This window comes from Chaetura pelagica, unplaced genomic scaffold (assembly GCF_000747805.2).
Source record: "Chaetura pelagica isolate M959 unplaced genomic scaffold, ChaPel_1.0 scaffold237, whole genome shotgun sequence".
Classification (NCBI taxonomy): domain Eukaryota; kingdom Metazoa; phylum Chordata; class Aves; order Apodiformes; family Apodidae; genus Chaetura; species Chaetura pelagica.
The window spans coordinates 929,906-943,342 of NW_009953933.1; positions in this window are offsets into that span (position 1 = coordinate 929,906).

Here is a 13,437-nt window from a genome sequence, read left to right on the forward strand (position 1 = left end):
CTGGTGCCCAGCACAGGGTGGGCAGAGATGTGCCAGATCCCTGCACCTGTGGGAGAGATGCAGGGATTGGGCAGCATCAAGGGTGAATTATCTTCTCCTGGGAGGCAAGAGACAGCAAGTCTCCTGAAGTGACCTAGGGACTGTGCTCCCTGCAGCGTGGGACAGACTCTGGGTAACATCTGGATGGTTCTCAGCCACAACAGAATTCAAAGGCACTGCCTGATAATTAGGTTGGGTAATCAACATCTTTAGCTGCATTAATCCCGGAGAGGTTTCGGTCACAAAAACCCATTTTCTATCACAACCAAGTTAACAATGTAAAGTGTGTGAATGGCTTTGTGCACGTGCTTGCTCTGTGGAGCTCAGTGTGGGCATCAGTCATGACTGAAAATTAGTTTCCTTTTTCCTTCTGTCTTCCTGTACACCAGCTCTAATGTACTATGGTATTTTATTGTTTTGTTCTCACTAATTAACTCAGAGAAGAGCCCAAGTCATGGGGCTTAATGTACAGTAATGAGTATGGCATGATTTTCAAGCTGTAACATGAAACACTGAAAACGTGTTATTCATGTAAGGACAAACATTACAAACCTATTTACAAGTCTCGTTAAATGATGATTCCTTCAGTGCTGCTACCTGCTTCTTACCAACTCAGAGCTATAAAGTGCACTGGCAATGACCTAATGCCACATTATGTTTTGACTTTATTTAATACACATGCACTCTGAAATTCATAGCAGCTCCTTTTGTATTACCTTATGGCATGTCCTGAATAGAATCAATTTGCAAAACATTGCAGATAAAGCACAATAGTCAGAATTTTCCCTTGCTTACTTTTCATTACAAATTATTCATCTACCTCTAATGTTTATATTTTAGTCTTGCAGTAACAGACTAAAGGATAGGCTCCTAACTACATTTTTGTCACACAGTGTGGACTTTTTTTCTTGCTGAGAGCACTTTAAGCACAAGTAAAAGCTGAGCGTGAGGCGGATGACAATGGATGGAAAGTATGAAAGCTTTGGTTTAATATGACTCAAGGCTGAGAGGAATAATTGATGACAGGGAAATAAAAATTGATGGAGACTCTGCTATTTTAAACAAGGATATGAATGGCAATAAGAAACGGAGGAGATGAGCTGGAACAAGCTCAGATTAAGAAATGCCATGTCGGGATGCATTTTTGAAGCACTATGGTGAGATTTAAAGTACAGAGAGCTGTTCTTCCTTGCTACAAATAGCAATATCTTCTTTTTCTTGGGCTGATTACTGGAAATTTTCTAGTTCTGAAGGAAAGGCATCAGGATGTTGACATGAGATTTACACAGAAAAACTAGGAGGTTGAAAAGAGCCATTTCACACAACCTTTTCTACTCCCAGAAGCCCTGATCCTGCAGAGATTGACATGTTGCTTTCAGGCTGTAACCACAGGAGTGGGCAGCTTAGATTCTGGGTGCTTGAAGTTGGTCAAAGTAAATCCTACCAATTTCCAGCTACACATGTATGAAATGTGTGTTAAATGTGCCCAGCTGCAACACAGACACGTGTTCTTAAGGTATGAAACATCTTTTCCTTTTAAATTTTGCAAAGCAAGGCACACTTCTCCTGCTCTCTTTTCAAAAAATGAAGTCTGATACAAAAAAAGTCCTGACAATTAACTAATTGCAGCACTAGATGGCTTCTTATTTATTAAATTAACTTCAAACCAGGAATGTGCTGTTTTTCCAGGTAAAATGTTACTATTTTTTTTTTTTAAGTTCAGCATTGGTTTCAGTAGAAGGGACAAAAAAAATGTCCTCATGCCAACTGGAATGTTTTCTGAAACGACATGTAAATTGTCCATTAAAGCTTTGCAAATTCAGGTACCTGGCAGTTTTCTAGGCTCCAGGATTCCCAGCCCACAACACACCATTTTCTCACTGTCATAGGTTTATGTTTAAGTGTTTCTATTGATTTCTGTTGAGTTGCTGTTTTTTTAAACCATTCCATGATAGCTGAAAAAAGAGGAAACTTTTGTCACATGCGAAACTTCTGCTTTATAGCAGCAAATTAATTCAAAATTAACTATAAATATGAATTGTATTAAATTCTTAGGATACCATCTTCTCCCATCTCCATCCTCTGCACTGGAATGTGGTCAAAACAAGACAACAGAACCACCCCTTGCAACACGGGCAGGGCAGTGCAGGAGCAGAGCTATACAGGGCAGCTCCTCAGCTGAGGTAAATCATAGAGTCATGGAATGGTTTGAGTTGGAAGGGACCTTCAATATCATCCCCTTCCAGCCCCCCTGCATGGGCAGGGACACCTCCCACCAGCCCAGGCTGCTCCAAGCCCCATCCAACCTGCCCTTCAACACTGCCAGGGATGGGGCAGCCACAGCTTCCCTGGGCAACCTGGGCCAGGCTCTCACCACCCTCACAGCTCAGAATTTCCTCCCCATGTCTCACCTCAATCTCCCCTCCTCCAGTTTTAATCCATTCCCCCTTGTCCTCTCCCTCCCTGCCCTTGTCCCAGGTTCCTCCCCAGCTTTCCTGGAGCCCCTTCAGGCACTGGAAGGTGCTCTAAGGTCTCCCTGGAGCCTTCTCTTCTCCAGGCTGAACACCCCAACTCTCCCAGCCTGGCTCCAGAGCAGAGCTGCTCCAGCCCTTGGATCACCACTATGGTCAGGGATTCAACACACCCTGCTGCTTTCTTCCAGAAGAAGAGCCAGCTTGCTAGTTTCAGCTGTTCTGTTTGACAGGAATCCCTCAGCACTCGAGCTCCTGTCCAGCAGAAAGCCAGTTCCCCTCTCCTCAAGCAGGGCACGCACGGGGCCACCAGCTCTGCTCCCACACAGCCTCAAGATGCTTCTGCCACTCTTCCAACCACCCATCCTCCCAGCTCTCTGCCAAACATTTCTCAGCCACCACCAGGCTGCTGCCCACACGTGTGCTGGCTGATTGCTCTGCACAGACCCAACATGCCACCTCCACAGCCTCCTGTTCCAGCCTCTACAAGAGTGGAAGAACAGTGGGGCCACCAGACAGGCTGCTTCATCACCAGCCCACTGGTACTTCAAACAGGTTGAGTGGTTTTGCTGGAAGCTTCAGCAGGGGCACTGCTGCAGAAAGGCTTTGATGGTTGCATTCATATGCCTTTTTAAACACCTGCATGCCCTGCTGCTGACCACCTTCCCATGGTTTTCCACCTGTGTGGGGTTCCTGGGAAAGAGCTGTGTTTATTTCTGCAGCATGGGGGTGGGATGGTCAGGAGGCTGTCAGAAGAACCCTATTGCACATGTGTCTATACAGGGCAACAGGCTTCATTCATTCATGGCTATAACCCTTTTGAGAGCCACTCAACACTTTAAAAGAGCTTGGGAAGATTGACCAAAAAGCACAGGCTCCACAGACGAGCTCAAGTCCAGGAGACATAGTGGGAATATCCCAACACCTGAACTATCTGGTTACAAGGAGAACCTTGAGAGCCAGAGCAGGCCAAGTGGGAGTTCCAAACCTGCTACCAGCATGTTAGGCCTCCAAGTGGTTCTCAGAACCCTGATTTGTCCTTACTTTGCTTTACTCACCATGTCAGGTGGTTTCCAACATCTTCAAACTACATAAATCAAGTGGCTAGAGCTGTTCTGCAGCACGTTTTTCTTTGTACATCTTTTGTTTCAGTTTCAGATTTACACCTCCAGCTGAGTTTAATTGTTTTTCACACTCAAGGAAACACTGATTTACTGAACGGTGTTTTTAATATTCTTTGGTTGTAAACTTTGCAAACAAAGCTGTGGATCCCTGCCTGGAGGCAGTGAGTCATCACAAGTGGCTGGAGGAGTGAAATGATTACTTTGAAAAGTGTATTTTTAACTACAGGAGGAAATAACTTTCATTATCATCAGATTGACAAAGTACTTGAAGGTAATAGCTCCATCAAGCAATTTTTTTCCTAGTCCTTATGTCAGAAAATAAAGAAAAGGAAAAAAAAAACAAAAACCCACCTCTTTTTCCAAAACACTTTTCACAGCAGTGGAAAGTTAGATGGAAGGGCAAGACACAGACACCATCAAAATAAAATAAGTGTTGAAGAAAACAATATGTGGATAAAAAGAGTAGGAAAGAAAAAAATCTCACAGGATACATTATTTTCAAATGGTGTTTTCATTTTAAGACCCTTTTTTGGACAACAAGCACAAATAAACTCTTTTAGAATATTTTAATTTACAATAAAAAGAAATAGTTTGAAAACCAACAACTGCTAAAGCCTGTACACCTATGTGTATCTAGCACACCCTGTTCACACTTGTCCTTACACACAGAGTAGGTTCAAGCTGCATTTCAGGCCTGTCCATGGGCAACATGCACACATCTGATACACCCAGAGCAGTCTCTAGGGATGCCTTTGTTCCACACATCTTCACGATCTCTGGAGCTCGATTGGGTGCCAGGAGATCTTTGGAATCAAAGAGCTTGCATGTCTATCTGTAATCCAACTTGACTGAGCTGAACTACAGGCTTTTGTTAACTTGACATAACTAGACACCAGTGCCTCCCATCCTTATTCAGTGCAGTTCAGCAGCCCTGCAGCAGATGACAATTCCTCTCCTAATTTTCGAGCCTAATTTTTATGACAGTTAGTCCCAAGCCTCTACTTGTAGGCAGCTTTCTCAGAGAAGCTGGAACAAGAGCTGCCAGTAACAGAATAGGCCAAATCCTGTATATTAGTTACAGCTTCATTGCTCCATTTAGCAGCCAACATCTGCCAAAATCTGGCCAGAATTGGGGTGGTCCCCAGGCAGGGTTTGCCAAAGCAGAGACAAAAAAGCTGAACTGGGCTTCCTCCAGCTGCTGGATGGAAGCATCTCTGCTTAGTATAAACTTCAAAATGTTTGACTTCTGACTTTTGCTGTATTGACCAGGGTGTAGCCACGGGGAAGTCTGACTGATCACTGGGGTTGGTCTCACTGGCTACATCCACGTCTCATCTAAGCTATTTGATTCAAGAAGAAACCTTACATTTCCAAAACTATTTCAGCCCTATTCTTACAACTGACCCAAAATGAAGGTGTGCTCAGACTGCCTACAGTGTGCTGACCCTTGAAACAAACACTGCCATGCCCTTCCTGAACTCTCTTGGCCCAGGTGATCAGACCCAGTCACCATGGACTTAAGGAAGACAAGTCCTGCTTGACTAACCTAATCTCCTTCTATGACAGGGTGTCCTACACAGTAGATGAGGGAAAGGCTGTGGATGTTTTCTACCTAGACTTTAGTAAAGCCCTTAGCACTGTTTCCCACAGCATTCTCTTGGAGAAAATGGCTTCTCATGGCTTGGATGGGTGTTGGTTTTCCTGGATAAAAAACTGCTCAGCTGCCCAGGTCCAAGGAACTGTGGTTAATGAAGTTAAACCCAGTTGGTGGCTAGTTACAAGTAGTGCTTCCCAGGGCTCAGTACTGCAATAAGTTCTCATTAATATCTTTATCAATTATCTAGATGAAGGGACACCTGCCTGAGAGGAGGGTGCAGGGAGGTGGGTGCTGGGCTCTTCAGCCCAGTAACAAGTGATAGAACAAGAGGAAATGGCCCCAGGTTGTGCCAGGGGAGGTTTAGTTTGGGTATGAGGGAAAATTTCTTCACTGGAAGGGTTGTCAGGCCCTGGCAAAGGCTGCCCAGGGAGGTGGTTGAGTCACCATCCCTGCCGGTATTGAAAGGGTGTGTAGCTGTGGTGCTGAGGGTGTGAGGCTCAGTGGTGGGCTGGGCAGTACAGGGTTAAGGGTTGGACTTGATGATCTTAAAGGTCTTCTCCAACCTAAATGATTCTAGGATTCTATTTATTTCATTAATTTTAAAAGGTCCAGCTGAAGTTTGGAAAGGTTATCCATCAGAGGAAGTCACACTTTAATCTCAAAAAACCTTTCCCCACTTTTGATTGCTATAAAAAGAAAATTTTAAATATGTTCATATACAGCCCTGGTTTATAAGTGTGCTATTCCACCTAGAAACCCGTGCTTCTCATACACTGCTCACACCATGTCAGGAAAGATTTCTAGATTTTCCAGAATATTTCACTTTCATGACATTTCAACTTAATTACACTGATATAATCAACTGAGCCCATTTACAGCCACTACACAGACCACGATCTGTCACACTTCCCACCCAAGCAGAAGGTTTTAAAGCCTTTGATTTGCTGCGTGGTTACTAGTGAAATGAATCAATACCTACTAATAACATTTACAGCAGGAGAACTAATATGACTCAAGTGTGGTTTAGCTTCATCAGACCTCGTTGTTTTCTCTGTCCCTTGGTACCCCCGCTCAGCACCTCGGGGCTGATGAGGTTCTGGTGCTCTGTGAGCATCCAGCCCAGCAGTCATGTCTCTGCATCTGCCATTTCTGTTGCTGCAGCAGGAAACATCCTGCAGATCATAGAAACATAGAATTAAGGTTGGAAAGGACCCTAAAGACCATCCAGTTCCAACCCCCTGCCATGAGCAGGGAACCACTAGACCAGGTTGCACAAAACCTCATCCAACCTGCCCCTAAAAACCTCCAGGGATGGGGCATCAACAACCCATCCCAGTTCCTCAGCACTCTTAAGAGTGAAGAATTTCTTCCTCATATCTAACCTAAATCTCCCCTCTCTCCGTTTAAAACCACCCCCCCCTTCTCCTGTCACTGTCTTCTGATGAAAAGCCCCTCCCCAGCTTTCCCATGGTTTCCCAGACCCTGAGGGGCAGAACTGCAGGAGCTCAGTGTCCCTCTGAGAGTGCTGAACAGCACCTGCCCAGTAAGACAGAGAAGCAGACCCTGACAAGAGGAAGGCGGACATCTTTTTATCTAATATTTAGGCTGATGTATCATGGACAGGATTCTCTTCTCTGTCTATTTTAAGCTCAGCATCTGAGTACCAGAAAAAATATAACTTGTAAGTGCAAGTTGAATTATCCAAAGGACGAAGAGCAAAGCTACAAAGCATTAGTCTGAGATGGCTACTGTGTGACTTTTCAGTTCTGAAATACCTGTACAGTTCCTACTCCCAGCACAGGCCCTTGGGTGACTGGTTCCAGGTCACAGTTTTGAACCATTTTCCTGCTTTGTCTTTAAACCAGATAAACGACTGTAACTTTGCCAAACAAACACCCTGGGGATCACTAGACAGTCACCCAGTTGCTCTTTTTCGTTTGCACAAAATCAAACATTGTTTTCGCCTTCCCCATCACCCTCAGACCCGGATCAGCTCTTCCCCCTCTTACCAAAGGCAGCCACCTGAGAGCAGTGTAAGTTCTTGCCTTGACCTTTTGGGCAACTGAATCATGGAATCACAAAATTGTCAGGGTTGGAACTACAGCCCAGGGCTCTGCCACCCTCAGAGTAAAGAAGTTTCCCCTCATATTTCAGGGGCACTTCCCACATTCCAGCCTGTGCCCGTTGCCCCTCGTCCTGTCCCTGGGCACTGCTGAGCAGAGTCTGGCTCCATCCTCCTGCACCAACCTGAGATACCTGTAGGAGAGTCTTGCTAGATGTTCTTCCATCTGGAGAATTCAATTGTTTTGTTTTCTTGCATTATTTAAAATGTCCTACAAAATTAAGCTCATTGACAAGAATGTGTAGTCAGGTTAATTTTATCTTTAAAAGCTTTCACTTCTTTTTTGTAAATCAGTAAATCTGGTATTTTTCTTTTTTTCTTTTTTTTTTAATATATTTTGCTAATCATGGCATGATTCATGTACCTGCTCATTTACACTGTCTCTGGGCTTCTCCTTCTTCTATTCCCCTTGGGCAAAGGCATGAGAGAGGAAATAGATCTTGTGCTGGGTACAGTTCAGCTCTGGTGAGACAGAGACCCCCAGGGACACAGCACTGATGTGTTTCCCTCTTCCCCCTCTGCACTTTGCCTGCAGAAATGAGGTGCAGAGAGAGGTGTCACACCATTTACCACAGAACATCAAATCCTTTCTCTTGTCCCATGCTTTTTCCCACCAGGTAAGAGTACAGAGATGACCAGAGAGGGGGAGATGTATGTTCATGCATGACAGTTCATGCATGGTTGGATTTTTGGCACAACCCCTGTCCTGAGATGTGAGATATCTTCTACAAATTTGAAAAAATAATGACATTGCCCTCTACCCCTGTCTTCCAGAAAAAAAATATGGAAAAGCAGTTCCAATGACATGTTCCTGACAGAAGCTCCTGGGGCTGATTTCATTTGGATTGCTATTTTTTTGCCTTAATTTATTCCACCACATGCAGACTGTTCCCACCAGGCACCTCCTCTTGGACACTTAGGCCATGAGCTATGGAGGTAAATACTCTGTGTTCCCTTTCTTCACTTTGCTCTGCCAGAAAATGGCAGACTGAAGCCTTGGCTGTGCCTGGCTGGGTCTTTGCTAGATTCATACCACCTGCTCAATCATCTGCCAAAATTTCATGGCTTTTTTGGCCCTGCATTTTCATTATAATATTACACAACGTTTACATGTCACCACATCTGCTTTTGTAATTCAATTATTATCCCATTTGTATGTACAAACTGAAGGGGTTTGCCTACTTATGTCTTTGGATAACTCACCTCTAAGGGTTCATTTCCTCTGTGCCAATTGCTAGGAAATTAGGATTTTTAAGGTTTGGGAAAACAACTAATGTTCAATAAAAGGAAATGGACTCCCAAATCTTCTCAGTTAAATCCATATTTTTTAACCCTTTTCAAATGGAATAGAATGGCCTTGAAATGTGACACTGATCAGAATAGTGCAGAGATGTGCATATTTGCTGAGCACAAAGAATTGATTTTGACTGAATGTTGTAAGTTTTTGGAAACTGGAAACACTGATTATGAAAAGACTTGTGTTCCCTTCGAGTGTGTCCATTCAGCTCAGTGGAATTTGTCCACTGATTTCAACAGTCTTTGTGTTGCAAGAGGATTTATTCAGGTGACATTAATTGGGTCCTGGGTGAGGAGTTCCAAAGTGGGGGATTTTAAAACCATATTACAAAACAATAATGAAGTGGGGATATTTCAAATGAAACCATGATGTGAAAAATAAAATAGTTGATTTACTTGCTCACTCCGCATTGAACAAGTTACTTTCTCATAATATTAAAGAGTAAAAAAAAAAAAAAGAAAACCAACAAAAAGAACAACAAAAAGAACAACAAAAAGAACAACAAAAAAACCAACAAAAACAAACTAAATATAAAACCAAAACAAGCAAGCAAACAAAAAAAGCCACTTAAATTAGGTCCAGATGTAATGAATGTAATGAGCTTGCAAACGTGAATGAGCACGGTGTTCTCCTCATGTTTGAAGCTGTGCTATAACCTTATCTGCCTAATAAGAAACCAATATCCATTCAGCAAGGTTTTCTGAAGTCACAGTGGAGCCACATAGGTGGAAGATCAAATATTAACCTCGGGCTTTTCCATGAAACACTAACCTGGAGCAGCCTGTGCTTTTCCACCAAGTGAAGGGCATTGCAGAGGAGATCAGCTACATGCCAGGAAACTTCTCTTTCTGTCCACTGTCTGCAGAAGGGACCTGGATCCTCATCTCAGGTGTCTCTACTGTATCTTTCATTGTCACCCCAACTTGAAAAATAACATTAGGACCCTCTAGATCTTTGTGTGCTTTGAAGTTTTAGCACTTGTTACACATCTCTTTATTTTGCATTCTTCACTTACGCCTTGGCCTGTGCCTCAAAATGTTCTTTTTTAGTTTCCTCCTGTCATCAGGGACACGTAGCTGCATGAGTAACAAAAAGTCTTAGAAAACATTTCAAAGAAGGGTTATCAGAAAATATATTAAAAAATAAATTTTTGTTCACTGCTAGAATTGTTAGGTGAGATGTGAGGAGGAAATTCTTCCCTATGAGGGTGGTGAGAGCCTGGCCCAGGTTGCCCAGGGAAGCTGTGGCTGCCCCATCCCTGGCAGTGTTGAAGGGCAGGTTGGATGGGGCTTGGAGCAGCCTGGGCTGGTGGGAGGTGTCCCTGCCCATGCAGGGGTTGGATCTGGATGATCTTTAAGGTCCCTTCCAACCCAAACCATTCCATGATTCTGTGATTCTGTTAAACACTCTCAGTATAGTGGATGAAACCATACTAAAAATATTGGGAAAAAAACAGAATCTGGTGTTTTCATGATGATCTACTGAATGATCTGTCCCCCTTATTACTGACTGGAAACAGATCCCTACTCTTCTACAATTGCAGCAGTGCATAAGGAATTTTCCAGGCTCTTCACTATGTAAAGGCTGATTGGCAATTTCAGCTGTGCCCGCTCATTGGTCCCAGCTCTGCAACACGCCGGGAGGTACAAACTGCTGGTCAAGACATTTGTCTTGATGAGTCATTTACTCACTTCAAGGGAAATTATTTTTAAACACTGTGTTCCAAAGAAGTGTGCCCTGAACCTGAACAGACTTCAGAAGAGGAATGAAAGTTTTCTACCTGAAAGGTTCTTCAACTTACCCAGTTCAATCAACTGTGTGTTTGTTCCAAAGTCCCACCTACCTAACCCTCTTGTGGAAAACATTTTCTGAACTGTCTTGATGATGAGCTAGGACAGCCTGCCCAGTGCTATTCTTGCTGGCAAATTTATGCCTTGCTTTTTTGCTTGAAGAGGAATGTGTGCTAAAAGCAATTGCCATGCTCTAGTCCACTCATTCATAGGAGAGCATTCCTGAACTGGAATCCAGTGTTCAACAAGTTCCAGCCCCAGCCTGATGCAAACAGGAGTGGATGCTGTTTCTGGATACCTGTATGTGCATAAATTCTACAGACTTATTACAGGTACTTCCAGAAATATGGTCAAAGCCTTTAATGTGCTAAATTCCTGACATAGCTTGAGAATGCCTTGCATACCAGGCTCTTCTTTCCCCTAAGTGGAACAGGCATTTTTCATGGACAAGCTTGTTTGGCTCAGACTTCAAAGAACAAAGTATGAAACACTTGTGGAGAAATTTATCAAGAGCTGAATTAAGATGATTTTGTCAGGTTCTTCTGGTGCTGCTTTCCAGAGGAGAGATTTTTAAAATCTTAAAGACTTCCTTGTGAGATGTAACAACATTACACTGGTAGCACAAGGCAAAGGAGCCATATTAGAGAGCAGCACATTTGTTCTTTTATGCTACATGGTCCATGTAACTTTAATCAAAGGTGCTGGCATTTCTCTGCTGTTGCTGACTGTGGCCATGCACTTGGAGGTACAAACTGACCGATTTATCATGCACTCTTAACTCATCAGGAAGTGAAGTTGAGGTTGTCATGTATTTCCTCAAAGTGCTCAGCATAAACAACAGGCACCCAGGAGGAGAAGACCAAGGATCAGTTCCTGAGATATAACTGGTGTGGGTGAGAAGCTTCCTGCACTCCCCAAAGCCACAGCAGCACTTGCTTGTGTAGGACATTCTGTGTCCTAAGCAAGAACATCAACTGTACTGAAAATCACTCACTGAAAAGAGAAGAAAATAGATTTATTATCCCATATTTTAACTTCCCTTATTCCTTTGCTCTTGATGAATCTCACCAAGAAATCACCTCATTTTACTTTTTGAACATATATTTATATACTTCTACTTTATTTATGTTTCTATACTTATACTTTATTATATGGTTTAATCTCTGTTGTGAGGTATGAAAAGGTTTTACTGACAATTACAATTTCTCTCTCTTTCCATTGCTTTCTTAAGTCCACGGCAAAGATTTGTTGCTGCCCAGTGCCTGGTTCTGCTCGATGAGACCCCTGGTTCCTACCAGGCTGACGATGCTCGTTCATCCAGGCTAACAGCACAGTCAAGGAACTCATTATATTGTACAGGTCTCATAAATGTAATAGTAATAAACAGTAGCTGCAGCTGATATTCTGTTTGAAATACACTGAAGCCTGTTAGCTAATGTCTAGTGGATATCCCAGAGGAGCCCTTTCTTCAGGTCCTGACATCCTCTCCCTGCTAAAGGAATTTATGCTTCAATTAACACCTTCTCTACCTTTCTTAGATTTTGGGCCAAGCCTGAACCACTTGCCACACACTCGATGCCACACTCTGAGGCTCTCCCTGCTACTCCAAGACTGGTGATTTCCTGATAATTTCAGGATCAAACACAAAGCTGCTACACTCATTAAAGAATCAATAATGCTGAGTTTGAAGCATTGGAAAGGCCCTTCTTTGTGGCACATACAGACATTTCAGAAGATCTCAAAACACATAAATCAGTGCACAGCAATTGAGCAACATAAATGCAGGGCAAACATATCTGAAATTCTATCTGCAGGTCTCAGTTTCACAAGCCTTTTGACTGCCAGGGTGTTGCACAAGTATCATGCAAGGCAGGATGGAGCCTTCTCCAGTGAACAGCCAAGAGCCCAGAAATGCCTTCTGGTCCATCTCTAATGACAGCTCTTGCTAGCCTGCAAGATCATCTAAGGCACTGTGTGAAGAGCCTCATCACTGATTTATTGTGCTGCTTTTAAGAGTGAGATTGACCACAATCATTTCAGGAAATTGTTTCTGACAAGAGTATCTAAAGAGATCTTTGCTGCAACACTCCTGATTATGAAATTATTCTAGGAATTCAGGAAGCAAATCAGGATGCCCTTCTCCACTGTATAGGAGAAACCAGATCAAGTCAGTTCAACTCCCTAGAAATCAATGTTACAGCAGCCAAAAATGTGGCCCAGTGTGTTATAATGCCTGGAAAGGACACATAAATTTTCCACTTTTCTGCATTAAGGATGAATCATTTGTCTTTGTTTTGCTAAAACAAAGAACAGAGAAGGTGTATGCCAGAGGCAAGGGGGGAGAGGAGGGTTTGAATCATTTGGAATTGTTGAGGAGCCCACTTTAATATGACAAAAATTATTTCACCAATCTGCAAATGAATGAGCCATAGAGGAGGAAAAGCCATACTTTCTGTGTTAAATCAGGCCATTCATTTAACAGTTGGATGTGTTGATAGCTGAATTACTATCTGCCATATAACCAGATGTTTTCCATCCATGTTTTAATGAATCTTATTTTTCCAACCAACTTCGTACAGAGTAAAACTCTTCTTTTAAGAAGTGCTGCATTTTTCTTGCACTGCACTACTTTGACTTGTCAGAATTAAATATTATCTTATAAAATCAAAGTGTTTACGTGACTTTGCTTCCTTTTATGGTGTGAAATGCACCCTTGTTTAGGCAAGATTCTCTCCCATCTTTTTAAAAACAAAGTAGTGACAGTGCAGAATTTCCTAGAGCAAGGCTGTGGCAATCCATCCTCAGTTTGAGTAAGAACATGCAGATATTGAAATAATTACCTCCCACTATTACCCGTGGGCTCTCAAGTAATTACCTGTTTCCATTAGCACTTTATTTGATTCACTAATTACCTTCAGAAATGCTGGCTGGATGTCCACTACCTGAACGCATTGCATTCAAATTAACCAACAAAGATTTTGCTAAAGCTGTCAGCAG